Source organism: Hevea brasiliensis, chromosome 4 (assembly GCF_030052815.1).
Source record: "Hevea brasiliensis isolate MT/VB/25A 57/8 chromosome 4, ASM3005281v1, whole genome shotgun sequence".
NCBI classification, from domain to species: domain Eukaryota; kingdom Viridiplantae; phylum Streptophyta; class Magnoliopsida; order Malpighiales; family Euphorbiaceae; genus Hevea; species Hevea brasiliensis.
The window spans coordinates 8,849,761-8,866,117 of NC_079496.1; the positions used below are offsets into that span (position 1 = coordinate 8,849,761).

At 42.4% G+C, this 16,357-nt stretch overlaps 2 long non-coding RNA genes across 2 annotated transcripts in view; both read right to left on the minus strand.

Annotated features, from left to right (window-relative positions):
* Positions 1–3,115: 3,115 nt before the first annotated feature.
* On the minus strand, positions 3,116–4,532 carry LOC131179171 (uncharacterized). The gene is made up of 3 exons (XR_009148157.1): positions 4,459–4,532; positions 3,953–4,010; positions 3,116–3,380 (listed from the first exon to the last, which is right to left on the minus strand). It is a non-coding gene; the product is annotated as an uncharacterized LOC131179171 (long non-coding RNA).
* Positions 4,533–11,599: 7,067 nt separating this feature from the next.
* LOC131179170 (uncharacterized) overlaps positions 11,600–16,357 on the minus strand; it is a 41,253-nt gene continuing 36,495 nt past the window's right edge. Inside the window, exon 3 of the long non-coding RNA XR_009148156.1 lies at positions 11,600–11,616. This is a non-coding gene — a long non-coding RNA (uncharacterized LOC131179170). The remainder of the gene's footprint in view (positions 11,617–16,357) is intronic.

Consider the following 16,357-nt stretch of genomic DNA (forward strand, 5'->3'; position numbering starts at 1 on the left):
GGTGTATCCTTCACCACTCATAGGTAGTGTCAACACAGGGGCAGTGGTTAGACACTCCTTTAGCTTATGGAAATCCTCACAGTCATCTGTCCAAATGAATGGAACATTCTTCCTAGTCAACTTAGTTAGGGGAGCCGCTATCCTGGAGAAATCTTGCACAAAACGCCTATAGTAGCCAGCTAAACCTAGAAAACTTCGCACCTCAGTGACTGTTGTAGGCCTAAGCCAATCAGTTACAGCTTCAATTTTCTTGGGATCCACTTGAATGCCGTCACTAGAAACCAAATGTCCCAAGAATGAGATGCTTTCTAGCCAAAATTCACATTTTGAAAATTTGGCATATAGCTGGTGCTCCCTCAAAGTCTGCAACACCATCCTCAAGTGCCACACGTGCTCTTCCTCGGTCCGAGAGTATACCAAAATGTCATCTATGAATACGATGACAAAACGGTCTAAAAATGGCTTGAACACCCTGTTCATCAAGTCCATGAAGGCTGCTGGTGCATTAGTGAGTCCAAAAGACATCACCAAGAACTCATATTGACCATATATTGTCCTGAATGCCGTTTTGGACACGTCCTCATTCCTGATTCTCAACTGATGATAGCCTGATCACAGGTCTATCTTGGAAAAGAATTTAGCCCCTTGGAGCTGATCAAACAGGTCATCAATCCGAGGAAGTGGATACTTGTTCTTCACAGTCACCTTGTTCAGCTGTCTATAGTCAATACACAACCTCAATGACCCATCCTTCTTTCTCACAAATAGAACAGGAGCACCCCAGGGTGAAGTGCTCGGACGTATAAAACCCTTGTCCAAAAGCTCCTGTAGTTGCTCCTTTAGCTCTTTCAATTCTACTGGTGCCATCCTGTAAGGTGGCATTGAAATGGGGTTTGTACCCGGAATAACATCAATGCAAAACTCTATTTCCCTTTCCGGTGGCAACCCTGGAAGCTCTTTATGGAAGACATCCATGAATTCTCTGACAACAGGAACATTTTCCATGTTGACACCTTCTACAGATGTATCTCTCACTAATGCCAAATACCCTAGGCATCCACGCCTCAACATTTTTCTAGCACTAATTGCTGACACCAAGTTATATGGAGTCACGCTCCTGTCACCATCAAAACTAAACTCTTCCACACCAGGTATGTGGAAATACACCTTTTTGTCCCTGCAGTATAAAGTGGCATAATGAGTTGCCAACCAATCCATCCCCAAAATTACATCGAAATACATTACTGGTAGAGGAACCAAGTCTGCTGGGAGGATCCTTCCATCCACTACTACTGGGGTACCCGGAAAAATCATGTCTACCTCTATGTTGTCACTAAGTGGGGTAGCTACAGACAAAGGGCATTCTAAAGTGGTAGGGTTTTTACCCAATCTCATGGCAAACACAGGGGAGACAAATGAGTGCGTAGCACCCGGATCTATCAAAACACGAGCCTCATAGGAGCAGACTAGAAGAATACCTGCCATAACTGCATTGGAAGCCTGAGCATCCTGGTGGGTCAGGGTGAAAACCCGAGCTTGACCCCTACCCTGAGTGGCGTAACCACGACATCGACTTCTACCTCCTGATCTGCCTCCAAATCCACCCCCCCTTGTCCTCGGCCCTGTTGGCCACTGAACTGACTGCCTGCCATGTTGGAAGCACCAGGATACAACTGGCGAGGAACATTTGCAACAAAACCCTGTGACCCCATCTGTGGCTCACTGAACACGGGACATTCCCTAGCAAAGTGACCTGATTGGCCACACCTGAAGCATACTCCTGAACCCATCAGACAAGGTCCTGAATGTCCTCTTCCACACTGTGCGCAAGGTGCAAAGGAGGATCCTGAACCAGACCCAGAACTGCTGTACCCCGAACTATGACCACTGCTGGATCCGTACCCTGGTCTGAACCCTCGAGGTTTGTGTCTAAAACTACTTTTCTTGTTTCTACTTTTTCCTCTGTAATTACTCTGGCCACCACTGTCCGGAGTACCCATGGGAGGGACACCTGAAGAACCCTCTGCTCTGTTTTTCTTTGCTCTTTCACTGTCATCCACAGCATAGCTAATCTCTATCTGTCTGGCTCGATCAACTACCACATCAAAAGACTGATCAGACATCATGGCCAGTTTGCATACCTCCTGTCAAGCCCCTTTAAGAACCTCTTCACCTTCATAGTTTCTGTAGCAACTGCTATAGGGGCATACCTGCTCAACTAAAGAAATTCTATAGCATATTCATCTACAGACCTGCCATTCTGTCTTAAGGCCTCAAACGCCCACTGCTTTTGGTCCCTGAAGCTTTCTGGCACAAACCGATTGATGACCAGTTCCACAAACTGAGCCCACGACAAACCCTCCATCCGAGGTAATATGTAGTCATTCATCCATTGTCTAGGCATAGGCCCCATGACATGCTGCATACACTCTATCAGTCTTCTATCAGTCAACTGTAATTCTATTCCTGCCTGTCTGCAGGAATCCAAAAACCGATATGCATCATCTGACACATCATAAATATCAGGCACTAACTTCTTGAAATTTATGATCTGTTTGTAAGGTTCCCCTCTTGGTGCGGTGGACTGCTGCTGCTGTGGAGGGTGGACCATATATTGAGCCATCATGTCGATGGTTCTCTGTAACCCAGCTAGAGTAGCTGCCATTGGGTCCATGGGACCCTGTGCCATAAAGGACTGATCCTGTACTGGGGGTGGCTACTCCTCTACTTGAGCAGCTCTACGCCTCCTACCCCGCCTCCTCGGGGCAGGCGCCTCATCCTGTGTTGACACCTCGTCAGGCACATCTGGTTCTGGTGCAGTGGCAGCTCTCCTACTTCTACGCATTTTCCTAAAATTCAGCAGCATTAGCCCACAAAATTCAAAACTACACATTACACAGCTCTATAGTGTCACGACCCAACCTATGGGCCAGACCGGCACTAGGACCTGGGCCAGCCTAAAGCCCCCGAGGCCCATAGTAAGCCTTAACTATTCATTTACCCAACTCTAAGGCCCATTTGGGCCCAATTTCAAGAAAACAAACGGACAGAGTCCGGCCATAAAATGGACTTACCAACGGGGAGTTTTCGACTCACCCGAACTGTAAACACAATATATAGTCAATTGGGGAGCTCAGCTCACCCTCCACATACTCATCAACATAATAATAAATGGGAGCTCAGCTCCCTCATCCAATCCATCAAACATGCATATTATTATACGTTTACAGGTCCAACATGATAATAATATTACAGACCATAATCAAATAAATACTTCTAACACATGCGGAAATTCTAGGAGTTAATAAAATTACACAAACATTGATAAACAACCTGCGAGGAAAGGGAGCAGGTTAACCTCAAAAATATCCTCCTGTGGCCTGGAAAAATATTGAACAGGAGTGAGCGTTCGACTCAGAGAGTAAAATATCAATTTTAATCATAATCTCTATAACTATCTAAATCTAATGCGCCCTGTAGAGTGAAATGCAACATCCACATCATTTTCACATCATAACATCAAAAAGGTAATTTGGAGCACTCACGCACCCTGTAACATCAATCATAATATATGGGAGCTGATCCCTTATACAGCTCTCTTAAATCCAACCTGGTGCCAGCGAAGAACTCAGCTCGGACTTCCACTTAAATACCAAATCGAGGTCCCAGCGAAGAACTCAAGCCGTGTCTACCCCGAAGGACCGGGTCCCAGCGAAGAACTCAAGCTGTGTCTACCCGTCCTATCCATAGTCCACACCACATCACACGCACGCCAACACACGCACACTGCTCCAAATTACCACAACAACATACATGGCACTTTAACATTTATCAATGCATCAAAAATCGTGCCTAGAGTTTAACTACATAAATATATGCATATAAGTGATGCATGGGCATGCTGAACATATAATAATATCGAAATTACAATTAAAATTAATATTCTACTCACAGACTTGACGACAATCACTGTGGCGGCTGGGCGGAGGAAGAAGGCTGTCCCGGCTCACCTGACAATCATATTACATTTATTTAATACAATCTGATTCAATACAAACAAAGAAAAGACCAATTACGTCCTAAGTCGTGCCGAAAATCCAGCAGAGTCTCCCCTATACCTAGGACCTACCCAACCTGCAAAAGGGCTAAAAACGCACTTCTCTATTCACAATCCATATATCAACAGTTCAATCATATCATACAGCCCCTCCTGGGCCCATCAAATCAGTCATCCATCACAATATGTAAAATTTCAATTTAGTCCTTATTATTGATCATTTTTGCAAAAACTGCCCAAACAAGCTCTAAAAATTATAAAACTTTGCCCCGCGGTCCTTAGCAATATTACTAAGCTATTGCAAAAAGAATCGTAATTTTCTACGCTACCATGAATATTTTATAAATTTTTAATCCTATTTAAGCACTAGAAAATTACGAAAAAGCAAGGTTCGGGTTTACCTTTGCCGATTCCGACTTCGGGAACGCGCTCGGGACGTCTGACAATGGGGGGCTAGCCAAAACCTCGATCCAATTCGAGGACTTTTCGAAGAAGTGCATGCGGCCCGAAATTTGCGAACGGTCAATCGCCGAATTTCCGCGAATCGATGATACCTACACGAAGCCCATAACACGGGGGTTAGTACATAAATTTTTCAGAATTTTCTAAGCTCATTAAATGCTCGGAAAAACACTGCGAAGTTCCGTGGGACACACCGAAAAACGGTGTCGGAAAAATTTGAAATTTATGTCGTTGCGAAGCTCTCGACGAATGGAGCGTGCTGGTGGCCTCGGTTTTCTCGTGGGATTCACGGTTTTTGAGAAATCTAGCCCAAAAGTCTAAATGGGCTAAAATCTTCCCGAGCAAAAATCGGACAATCCGCTCGATGGATTTCGGCGTTCTTGGTGTCTATGAAAAGCTCTTGCCGAGTAGATGATTTTGGACACAAGACCCGGTCCAATTGGTGGCCGAATCGGCCGAATTTGACCGGGGAAGCTGGAGCGGCGCGCGCGAGGAGCGTTACCGCGCCGCGTTTTCGGCCGTTCGAGCGGCGTGGCGGCAGACTTGGTGGCGGCGGCCGTCTGGCTGGTCAGTGGGCGGTGGTGGCCGTGGGGTGGAGAGGAGAGAGAAACGAGAGAGAAAAGGGAGAGGGACGACGCGCGCGGGGAAGAAAAAGGGAAGAAGGAAAAAGGCCGGTCTGATTCGATCGGTCCGATCCGGTCTGGTTCGATTCGACTGGTTCGATTCAGAATACAAAATTTTAAATTTTTACTCTGCCTCAGGACCGAAAACGAGGTCCAAAAATTTCCAAAAAATTTCAGAAAACTCAGAAAAATACGTAGACTCCAAATATATTTTTAGTTTTGCCACGTGGTCTTTAAATTAATTTTTAAAAATCATTAAAGTTTATATTTTCGGAAAATCGAACCCGATTTCTAAAATCCGAAAAATCTCAAAAAAATTCCTAAAATTTAAATAAAATTAAAATACCAAAATACTCATAAAAATTAAAATTTCCGGGTGTTACATTCTTCCCCCCTTACAGAAAATTCGTCCTCGAATTTTTTTACACAAGGCAGAATAAAGCACATGATTATACATTGAACAGATAAGGGTACTTGCTACGCATGTCCCGTTCTGACTCCCAGGTGCACTCTTCCACTGACTGACTCCTCCACAAAACCTTAACTATAGGGATCTGCTTTGATCTCAGCTGTCTCACTTGGTAGTCCACTATGGCTACAGGCTGCTCCTCAAATGTCAAGTTCTCTTTTATCTCTATCACATCCGGCTGCAGTACATGAGAAGGATCGGGAATGTATTTCCTGAGCATGGAGATGTGAAACACGTGATGAACGTGAGAAAGGTTGGGTGGTAGCTCCAACCGTGAGCAAGCGCCCCAACTCTATCGGTAACCTCAAAGGTCCAATATATCGAGGTGCCAACTTGCCCTTCTTTCCAAATCTCATGACTCCTTCATTGGAGAAACCTTGAAATACATAGTCGCCTTTGCAAACTCCACATCCCTTCGTCTGTGCATAACTCTTACGCCTCTTGAAAAGCTGTTTTGATCGTTCCACGATTAAGGGAACCATCTCTCAAGTGTCTTGCACTGTCTACATCATGCACCTTCGCTTCCCCATTTCTGTCCAACACGGAGGAGACCTACACTTTCTTCCATATAATGCCTCATAGGGTGCCATCCCTATCTTTGGAGTGGTAATGCTTGTTGTTGTAGGCAAACTCCACCAAAGCTAGCTGCTCATCCCATTGACCTCCAAAATCCAAAACACTCATGCGAAGCATGTCTTCGATGTTTGGATTGTCCTTCAATTTGTCCGTGCATGCGAGGGTGGAAAGCCGTCTTGATGTTCAATTGTGTGCCAAGTGCCTCCTGCAACTTTCTCCAAAACCGAGAAGTGAACTGGGGCCCTCTGTCAGATATTATGGAAGCCGGAACTCCATGCAATCTGACTATTTCTCGAATGTAGAGCCGGGCATACTGTGCCACAGAGTATGTAGTCTTTACAGGTAAGAAGTGAGCTGATTTGGTCAAGCGGTCTACAATTACCCATATCGAATCATATCCTCACGTGGTACGAGGCAACCTGATCCACAAAATCCATAGTGATCATTTCCCACTTCCATTCTGGGATAGGCAGCTCTTGCAGCTTCCCTGACGGTCTCTGGTGTTCAAACTTCACCTTCTGACAAGTCAAGCACTTGGACACAAAGTCTGCTATGTCTCTCTTCATACCATTCCACCAATAACTATCTTTCACATCATGGTACATCTTGGTGGAACCTGGGTGGACACTGTACAGTGTGTAGTGTGCCTCTCGCATGATTTCATTCCTGAGGTTGTCCACATCGGGCACACATATCCTAGAACCTTGCACTAGGGCGCCATCATTGGCAAATCCAAACTCACCACCTTCACCTTGCTGTACTCTTTCTATGATCTTCATCAATTGTTGGTCTCTGTGCTGGGAAACTCTAACTCTGTCCCTCAAGTCTGGCCTCATTGAAAAATGAGCCAACAATACCCCCTCTCCTGACAGATCTAGGATTAAACCTTGATCCATCAACTCATGTACCTCCTGAATCAATGGTCTCTTCTCTACTGAAATGTGCGCCAAACTGCCAGAAGATTTTCTGCTCAAGGAATCTGCCACAACATTGGCTTTTCCAAGGTGGTACTGGATGGTGCAATCATAGTCTTTCAGAAGCTCCATCCATCTCCTCTGTCTCAAGTTCAAGTCCCTTTGCTGGAAGATGTACTTCAAACTCTTATGGTCGGTGTATATCTCGCACACTTCACCATACAGGTAGTGTCTCCAGATTTTTAGTGCAAAGATTACAGCCGCCATTTCCAAATCATGGGTGGGGTAGTTCTGCTCATGCCTCTTCAGCTGCCTTGAAGCATAAGCCACTACCTTTCCACTCTGCATCAAAACACACCCTAGGCCAACTCTGGAGGCGTCACAATACACGGTGTATCCTTCACCACTCACAGGTAGTGTCAACACAGGGGCAGTGGTTAGACACTCCTTAAGCTTCTGGAAACTCACCTCACAGTCATCTGTCCAAATGAATGGAACATTCTTCCTGGTCAACTTAGTTAGGGGAGCCGCTATCCTGGAGAAATCTTGTACAAAACGCCTATAGTAACCAGCTAAACCCAGAAAACTTCGCACCTCGGTGGTATTTGTAGGCCTAAGCCAATCGATTCTGACTTCAATTTTCTTGGGATCCACTTGAATGCCGTCACTAGAAACCACGTGTCCCAAGAATGAGATGCTTTCTAGCCAAAATTCACATTTTGAAAATTTGGCATATAGCTGGTGCTCCCTCAACGTCTGCAACACCATCCTCAAGTGCCACACGTGTTCTTCCTCGGTCCGAGAGTATACCAGAATGTCATCTATGACTAACGGTCCAAAAATGGCTTGAACACCCTGTTCATCAAGTCCATGAAGGCTGCTGATGCATTAGTGAGTCCAAAAGACATCACCAAGAACTCATAATGACCATATCTTGTCCTGAAAGCCGTTTTGGACACGTCCTCATTCCTAATTCTCAACTGATGGTAGCCTGATCGCAAGTCTACCTTGGAAAAGAATCTAGCTCCTTGGAGCTGATCAAACAGATCATCGATCCGAGGAAGTGGATACTTGTTCTTCACTGTCACCTTGTTCAGCTGTCTGTAGTCGATACACAACCTCAATGACCCATCCTTCTTTCTCACAAATAAAACAGGAGCGCCCCAAGGTGAAGTGCTCAGACGTATAAAACCCTTGTCCAAAAGCTCCTGTAGTTGTTCCTTCAGCTCTTTCAATTCTGCTGGTGCCATCCTGTAAGGTGGCATCGATATGGGGTTTGTACCCGGCACAACATCAATACAAAACTCTATTTCCCTTCCTGCTGGCAACCTCGAGCTCCTGCAGGAAGACATCCATAAATTCTCTGACAACAGGAACATTTTCCATGCTGACACCTTCTACAGATGTATCTCTCACCAATGCCAAATACCCTTGGCATCCACGCCTCAACATTTTTCTAGCACTAATTGCTGACACCAAATTATATGGAGCCACGCTCCTGTCACCATCAAAGTTAAACTCTTCCACACCAGGTATGTGGAAATACACCTTTTTGTTCCTGCAGTCTAAAGTGGCATAGTGAGTTGACAACCAATCCATCCCCAGGATTACATCAAAATCCATTACTGGTAGAGGAACCAAGTCTGCTGGGAGGATCTTTCCATCCACTACCACTGGGCTACCCGGAAAAACCATATCTACATCTATGTTATCACTAAGTGGGGTAGCTACCGACAAAGGGCATTCTAAAGTTGTAGGGTTTCTACCCAACCTCATGGCAAACACAGAGGAGACAAATGAGTGCGTAGCACCCGGATCTATCAAAACACGAACCTCATAGGAACAGACCAGAAGAATACGCCTGGCGCATTTGAAGCTTGAGCATCACGGTGGGTCGGGGTGAAAACCGAGCTTGACCCCTACCCGAGTGGCGAGAACCACGATCGACTTCTACCTCTCGACCGCCTCCAAATCCACGTCCCCCTTGTCCTCGGCCCTGTTGGCCACTAAACTGACTGCCTGCCATGTTGGAAGTACCCGGATACAACTGGCGAGGAACATTTGCAGCAGAACCCTGTGACCCCATATGTGGCTCACTGAAAACGGGGCATTCTCTAGCAAAGTGACCTGGTTGGCCACACCTGAAGCATACTCCTGATCCCATCAAACAAGGTCCTGAATGTCCTCTTCCACCTTTGTGCAAGCGTGCCAGGAGGATCTGAACTGGACCAGGCTGCTGTACCACTGAGCGTGACCACCGCTTTGGATCAGTGCAGATCCTCGAGGTTTGTGTCTAAAACCACTCTTCTTGTTCTGTTTTTCCTCTGTAATTACTCGCCACCACCATCAGGAGTACCCATGGAAGGACACACGAGGAACCCTCTGCTCTATTTTTCTTTGCTCTCCATTGTCATCGTGACATAGCTAATCTCAATCATGCAGCTCGATCAACCACCACATCAAAAGACTGATTAGACATCATGGCCAGGTTCGCATACCTCCTGTCAAGCCCCTTTAGGAATCTCTTCACCTTCATAGTTTCTGTAGCTACTGCTGTAGGGGCATATCTGCTCAATTCCAGAAATTCTGTAGCATATTCATCTACAGACCTACCATTCTGTCTTAAGGCCTCAAAAGCCCACTGTTTCTGATCTCTGAAACTTTCTGGCACAAACCGATTGATGAACAGTTCCACAAACTGAGCCCATGTCAAACCCTCCATCCGGGGTAACACGTAGTCATTCATCCATTGTCTAGGCATAGGCCCCATGACATGCTGCATACACTCTATCAATCTTCTATCAGTCAACTGTAATTACATTCTGCACACTGCGAGAATCCAAAAACCGATATGCGTCGTCTGACACATCATAAGTACCAGGCACCAACTTCTTGAAATTTATGATCTGTTTGTAAGATTCTCCTCTTGGTGCGGTGGACTGCTGCTGCTGTGGAGGGTGGACCATATACTGCGCCATCATATCAATGGTCCTCTGCAACCCAGCTAGAGTAGCTGCCATGGGGTCCATGGGACCCTGTGCCATAAAGGACTGATCCTGTACTGGGGGTGGCTGCTCCTCTACTTGAGCAGCTCTAGGCCTCCTACCCCACCTCCTCGGGGCAGGCGCCTCATCCTGTGCTCGTCAGGCACATCTGGTTCTGGTGCAGTGGCAGCTCTCCTGCTTCTATGCATTTTCCTGAAATTCAGCAGCATTAGCCCACAAAAATTCAAAACTGCACATTATACAGCTCTACAGACTCATACTTATACATAACATATGGAGCAGAAACTAGAAGCAAAGATGACAATGCAAGACGAATGTGGACCCTATATTTCCGCATGTGACTCCTAGTAGACTCTTCCCAACACTTTAGACAACATTCCCTAAGAATCTGGAGCCTAAGCTCTGATACCACATTTGTCACGACCCAACCTATGGGCCGGACTGGCACTAGGACACAGGCCACCTAAAGCCCCGAGGCCCGTAGTAAGCCTTAACTATTCATTTACCAATCTCTAAGTCCCATTTGGTCCCAATTTCAGAAAACAAGCGGATGAGTCCGGCCATAAAATGGACTTACCAACGGGGAGTTTTCGACTCACCCGACCTGTAAACACAATATATAGTCAATTGGGGAGCTCAGCTCACCCTCCACATACTCATCAACATAATAATAAATGGGAGCTCAGCTCCCTCATCCAATCCATCAAACATGCATATCATTATACGTTTACAGGTCCAACATGATAATAATATTACAGACCATAATCAAATAAATACTTCTAACACATGCAGAAATTCTAGGAGTTAATAAAATTACACAAACATTGATAAACAACCTGCGAGGAAAGGAGCGAGTTAACCTCAAAAATATCCTCTGTGGCACGGAAAAATATTGAACAGGAGTGAGCGTTCGACTCAGAGAGTAAAATATCAATTTTAACCATAATCTCTATAACTATCTAAATCTAATGCACCCTGTAGAGTGAAATGCAACATCCACATCATTTTCACATCATAACATCAAAAAGGTAATTTGGAGCACTCACGCACCCTGTAACATCAATCATAATATATGGGAGCTGATCCCTATCTGACTCTCTTAAATCCAACACAGTGCCAGTGAAGAACTCATCTCGGACTTCCACTTAAATACCAAATCGGGGTCCCAGCGAAGAACTCAAGCCGTGTCTACCCCGAAGGACCGGGTCCCAGCGAAGAACTCAAGCCGTGTCTACCCGTCCTATCCATAGTCCACACCACATCACACGCACGCCAACGCACGCACACTAGTCCAAATTACCACAACAACATACATGGCACTTTAACATTTATCAATGCATCAAAAATCGTGCCTAGAGTTTAACTACATAAATATATGCATATAAGTGATGCATGGGCATGCTGAACATATAATAATATCGAAATTACAATTAAAATTAATATTCTACTCACAGACTTGACGACAATCACTGTGGCGGCTGGGCGGAGGAAGAAGGCTGTCCCGGCTCACCTGACAATCATATTACATTTATTTAATACAATCTGACTCAATACAAACAAAGAAAAGACCAATTACGTCCTAAGTCGTGCCGAAAATCCGGCAGAGTCCCCCCTATACCTAGGACCTACCCAACCTGCAAAAGGGCTAAAAACGCACTTCTATATTCACAATCCATATATCAACAGTTCAATCATATCACACAGCCCCTCCTGGGCCCATCAAATCAGTCATCCATCACAATATGTAAAATTTCAATTTAGTCCTTATTATTGATCATTTTTGCAAAAACTGCCCAAACAAGCTCTAAAAATTATAAAACTTTGTCCCGCGGTCCTTAGCAATATTACTAAGCTATTGCAAAAGGAATCAAAATTTTCTAAGCTACCACGAATATTTTATGAATTTTTAATCCTATTTAAGCACTAGAAAATTATGAAAAAGCAAGGTTCGGGTTTACCTTTGCCGATTCCGACTTGAGAGCAGCGCTCGGGACGTCTGACAATGGGGGGCTAGCCAAAACCTCGATCCAATTCGGGGACTTTTCCGGTAACGGGTCTGTCTGGCCCGAAATTTGCAGACCCGGTCAACTGTCGAATTTCCGCGAATCGAGGATACCTACACGAAGCCCATAACACGGGGGTTAGTACATAAATTTTTCAGAATTTTCTAAGCTCATTAAATGCTCGGAAAAATACTGCGAAGTTCCGTGGGACCCACCGAAAAACGGTGTCGAAAAAATTCGAAATTTATGTCGTTGCGAAGCTCTCGACGAATGGAGCGTGCTGGTGGCCTCGGTTTTCTCGTGGGATTCACGGTTTTTGAGAAATCTAGCCCAAAAGTCGAAATGGGCTAAAATCTTCCCGAGCAAAAATCGGACAATCCGCTCGATAGATTTCGGCGTTCTTGGTGTCTATGAAAAGCTCTCGCCGAGTAGATGATTTTGGATACAAGACCCGGTCCAATTGGTGGCCGGATCGGCCGGATTTGGCCGGGGAAGCTGGAGCGCCAGGAGGCGTTAGCGCGTTTTCGGCCGTTTAGGCGGCCGTGGCATTTGGGTGGCGGCCAGCCTGGTTGGTGGTGGCGGTGGCGGCCATCGAGGGTGGAGAAGAAGAGAAACGAGAGAGAAAAGGAGAGGGACGGCGCGAGGAAGAAAAAGGAAGAAGGAAAAAGTAGGTCCAATTCGGCCGGTCCGATCCGTCGATTCGGTCTGATTCGATTCAGAATACAAAATTTTAAATTTTTACTCTGCCTCGGGATCGAAAACGAGGTCCAAAAATTCCGAAAAAATTCCAGAAAACTCAGAAAAATACATAGACTCCAAATATATTTTTAGTTTTGACACGTGGTCTTTAAATTAATTTTTAAAAATCATTAAAGTTTATATTTTCGGAAAATCGAACCCGATTTTTAAAATCCGAAAAATCTCAAAAAAATTCCTAAAATTTAAATAAAATTAAAATACCAAAATACTCATAAAAATTAAAATTTCGGGGTGTTACATATAGACTCATATTTACACACAATATATGAAGCAGAAACTAGAAGCAAAGACGACAATGCAAGACGAATGTGGACCCTATTTTTCGCATGTGACTCCTAGTAGACTCTTCCCAACACTTTAGACAAACATTCCCTAAGAATCTGGAGCCTAAGCTCTAATACCACATTTGTCACGACCCAACCTATGGGCCGGACCGGCACTAGGACACAGGCGACCTAAAGCCCCAGGGCGTAGTAAGCCTAACTATTCATTAACCCAACTCTAAGGCCCATTTGGGCCCAATTTCAAGAAATCAACCGGACAGAGTCCGGCCATAAAATGGACCTTTCAACGGGGAGTTTTTGACTCACCCGACCTGTAAACACAATATATCAATTGGGGAGCTCAGCTCACCCTCCACATACACAAATCATCATAAAAATAAATGGGAGCTCAGCTCCCTCATCCAGTCCATCAAATATGCATATCATTATACGTTTACAGGTCCAACATGATAATAATATTACAGACCAAAATTAAATAAGTACTTCTGACACATGCGGAACTACTAGGAGTTAATAAAAATTACACAAATGTTGATAAACAACCTGCGATGGAGAAAAGCAAGTTAACCTCAAAAATATCTTCCTGTGGCCTGGAAAAATATTGAACAGGAGTGAGCGTTCGACTTAGAGAGTAAAATATCAATTTTAACCATAATCTCTATAACTATCTAGAACTAATGCAACCTGTGGAGTGAAATGCAACAGCAACAATATTTTCACATCATAACAGCAAAAAGGTAATTTGGTGCACTCACACACCCTGTAATATCAATCATAATATATGGGAGCTGATCCCCTATACAGCTCTCTTAAATCCAACCTGGTGCCAGCAAAGAACTCAAGCCGGACTTTCGCTTAATAAACTAACGAAGAACTCAAGCCGTGACTACCCCGAAGGATCGGGTCCCAGCGAAGATCTCAAGCCGTGACTACCCGTCCTATCCATAGTCCACACCACATCACACGCACGCCAACGCACGCACACTGCTCCAAATTACCACAACAACATCCATGGCACTTTAACAGTTATGAATGCAACAATAATCGTGCCTAGAGGTAGTAGCCCCACGCGTGGACGACGCTGGAAAAACCCATTAGCAAGCCAATGTAGTGGACTGGACCCACCCCTTATAATTTAACACCATATGTCCGCTGGCCCAAACGTACCATGTATTTGACTTAAAAAAATATATATATACTACACTTTGATCTTACGTCTATTGTTGAAATTATTGTTATAATATATTAATTAAAATTTGTTAAAAATTAATTTTAAATGAAATTTGAAATAATTTAATCAAAGTGTTATTAAAGTTTAATTTGATATGTAGTAGGCTTGAATTTAATGTTAAACGTGGGCCTTGAATTTAATTAATTAAAATTTTTTATTTATATATTATTATTGGAGTATTAGTTGTTAAAAATGTAGTTTAGAAATATTAATAAAATAGTATTAAAAAATAATTTAACGTACTTTAATGATAAAATTTTTACAATTTTTAATATTTTTTTTTTTTTCAGAAAACATTTTTTTTTTTAACTTCTCAATTTCAACCTCAAACATGGCTATGGCATAGAGGTGGCTGAGAACTTCCCTTCGCATGTTGTGAATATATATATATATATATATATATTAAATGGGCCTATTTATGAGAACAAAAATTAACTAAAAGTTCTCACGGATTCTGACTGCATTTAATGAATTATGCTTGTTTCATGCATGCATACACTCTGAACCCGAATATGCAATTTTTTTTTTTTTAGAAAAATTATTATTTAATTTCTATATTTTAATAAAATTAACGATTTATATTTTAAAAAATATATTACTTAATTTATATATTTTGCTTTGTTAAACTATTTAGTCCCTCATCAAACTTTTTATAAGTCAATATTAGTCAAATTATTATTTAATTCATCTATTTTAAAAAAATTAATCAATTGATTCCTATATTTTGAAAAATACTACTATCTAATTTCTGTGAACTAATTTTTATATTTTAAAAAATATAATATTTTGAAAAATATATTCTTAGATAAAAATAAAAATTTTACTATATAAAAACTAAATCTAAATTTACCCTTTATTTTTAAATTATTCAAGTATTTTTATTCAATTCTTTTGATATCATTTTTGAGTTTTTTATTAGAAAACAATTTTGTTTTATTATTTAGAGATGTAAGAAAACTAATCAATTAAACTTTTTGTACAGACATCTTGTACCATTTTTTTATAAAAAAAAATGAAAAGTAGGGAGAGAATGAAGGGAGATCGAGTGTGAGTGGTAAGAGAAAAATAAGAGAAGAGAATTATAGTAATTTAGATATAAAAAATAATTATAAGACTAAATAAATAATGAAAATAAATTATAAAGACTAACTAATATGATTTTAAAATACAAGAGTAACTAATTAGTTTCACTAAAATAAAGAGATTAAATAATAATTCGACTAGTATTGATAAATAAAAAAATTGACAAAGAACTAAACAGTTTAATGGAAGTAAAATAGATGGATTAAATAGTATATTTTTTTAAATAATAATATCAAATAATTAATTTTATTAAAATGTATAGGCTAAAAAATAATTTTGCCTTAAATTTTGCATGTTCAAATTCGTGAATAGAAAAAAAATAATAATAATGCTCTGCTGTGAAATGTTGTCAATTAGCCACTCGTAATTTTATTTTTAACCCATTCTAGCTCAAGTTTATTTACTCAATTATGATTTAATTACTTAAAATTTTAATTTTGATATAAGAATATCTTCTTATCGTTCAATTCAATTAGTTAAAGTGTTGTAATTATATATGGACAATATTTCTAATCAATTAACCTAATTACATTATAACAAGAGCCCACCATTGTTAATAATAACCTCAAGCCAACGATAAAAAAGGATTTGTACTTAACTAAGGACATGGTAAAATCCCACCACTAGAGCCACCCACACCACCAACAGCACCACCAGCGGCACCTCCACCAGCTCCACCACCTGGGCCACCAATGCCCCCCAGCCCACCGAGACCTCCTCCAGTACCAAGACCACTATATCCCCCTATTCCACCAACTCCACCAATTCCACCATACTTGCCAATTCCACCTAGCCCACCAACTACACCAGCGTAACCACCCATCCCTGCAAAGCCACCAACACCACCATAGATGAAATTCTTTTTGTCTTTAAGACCAGTGCTGGTAGGTG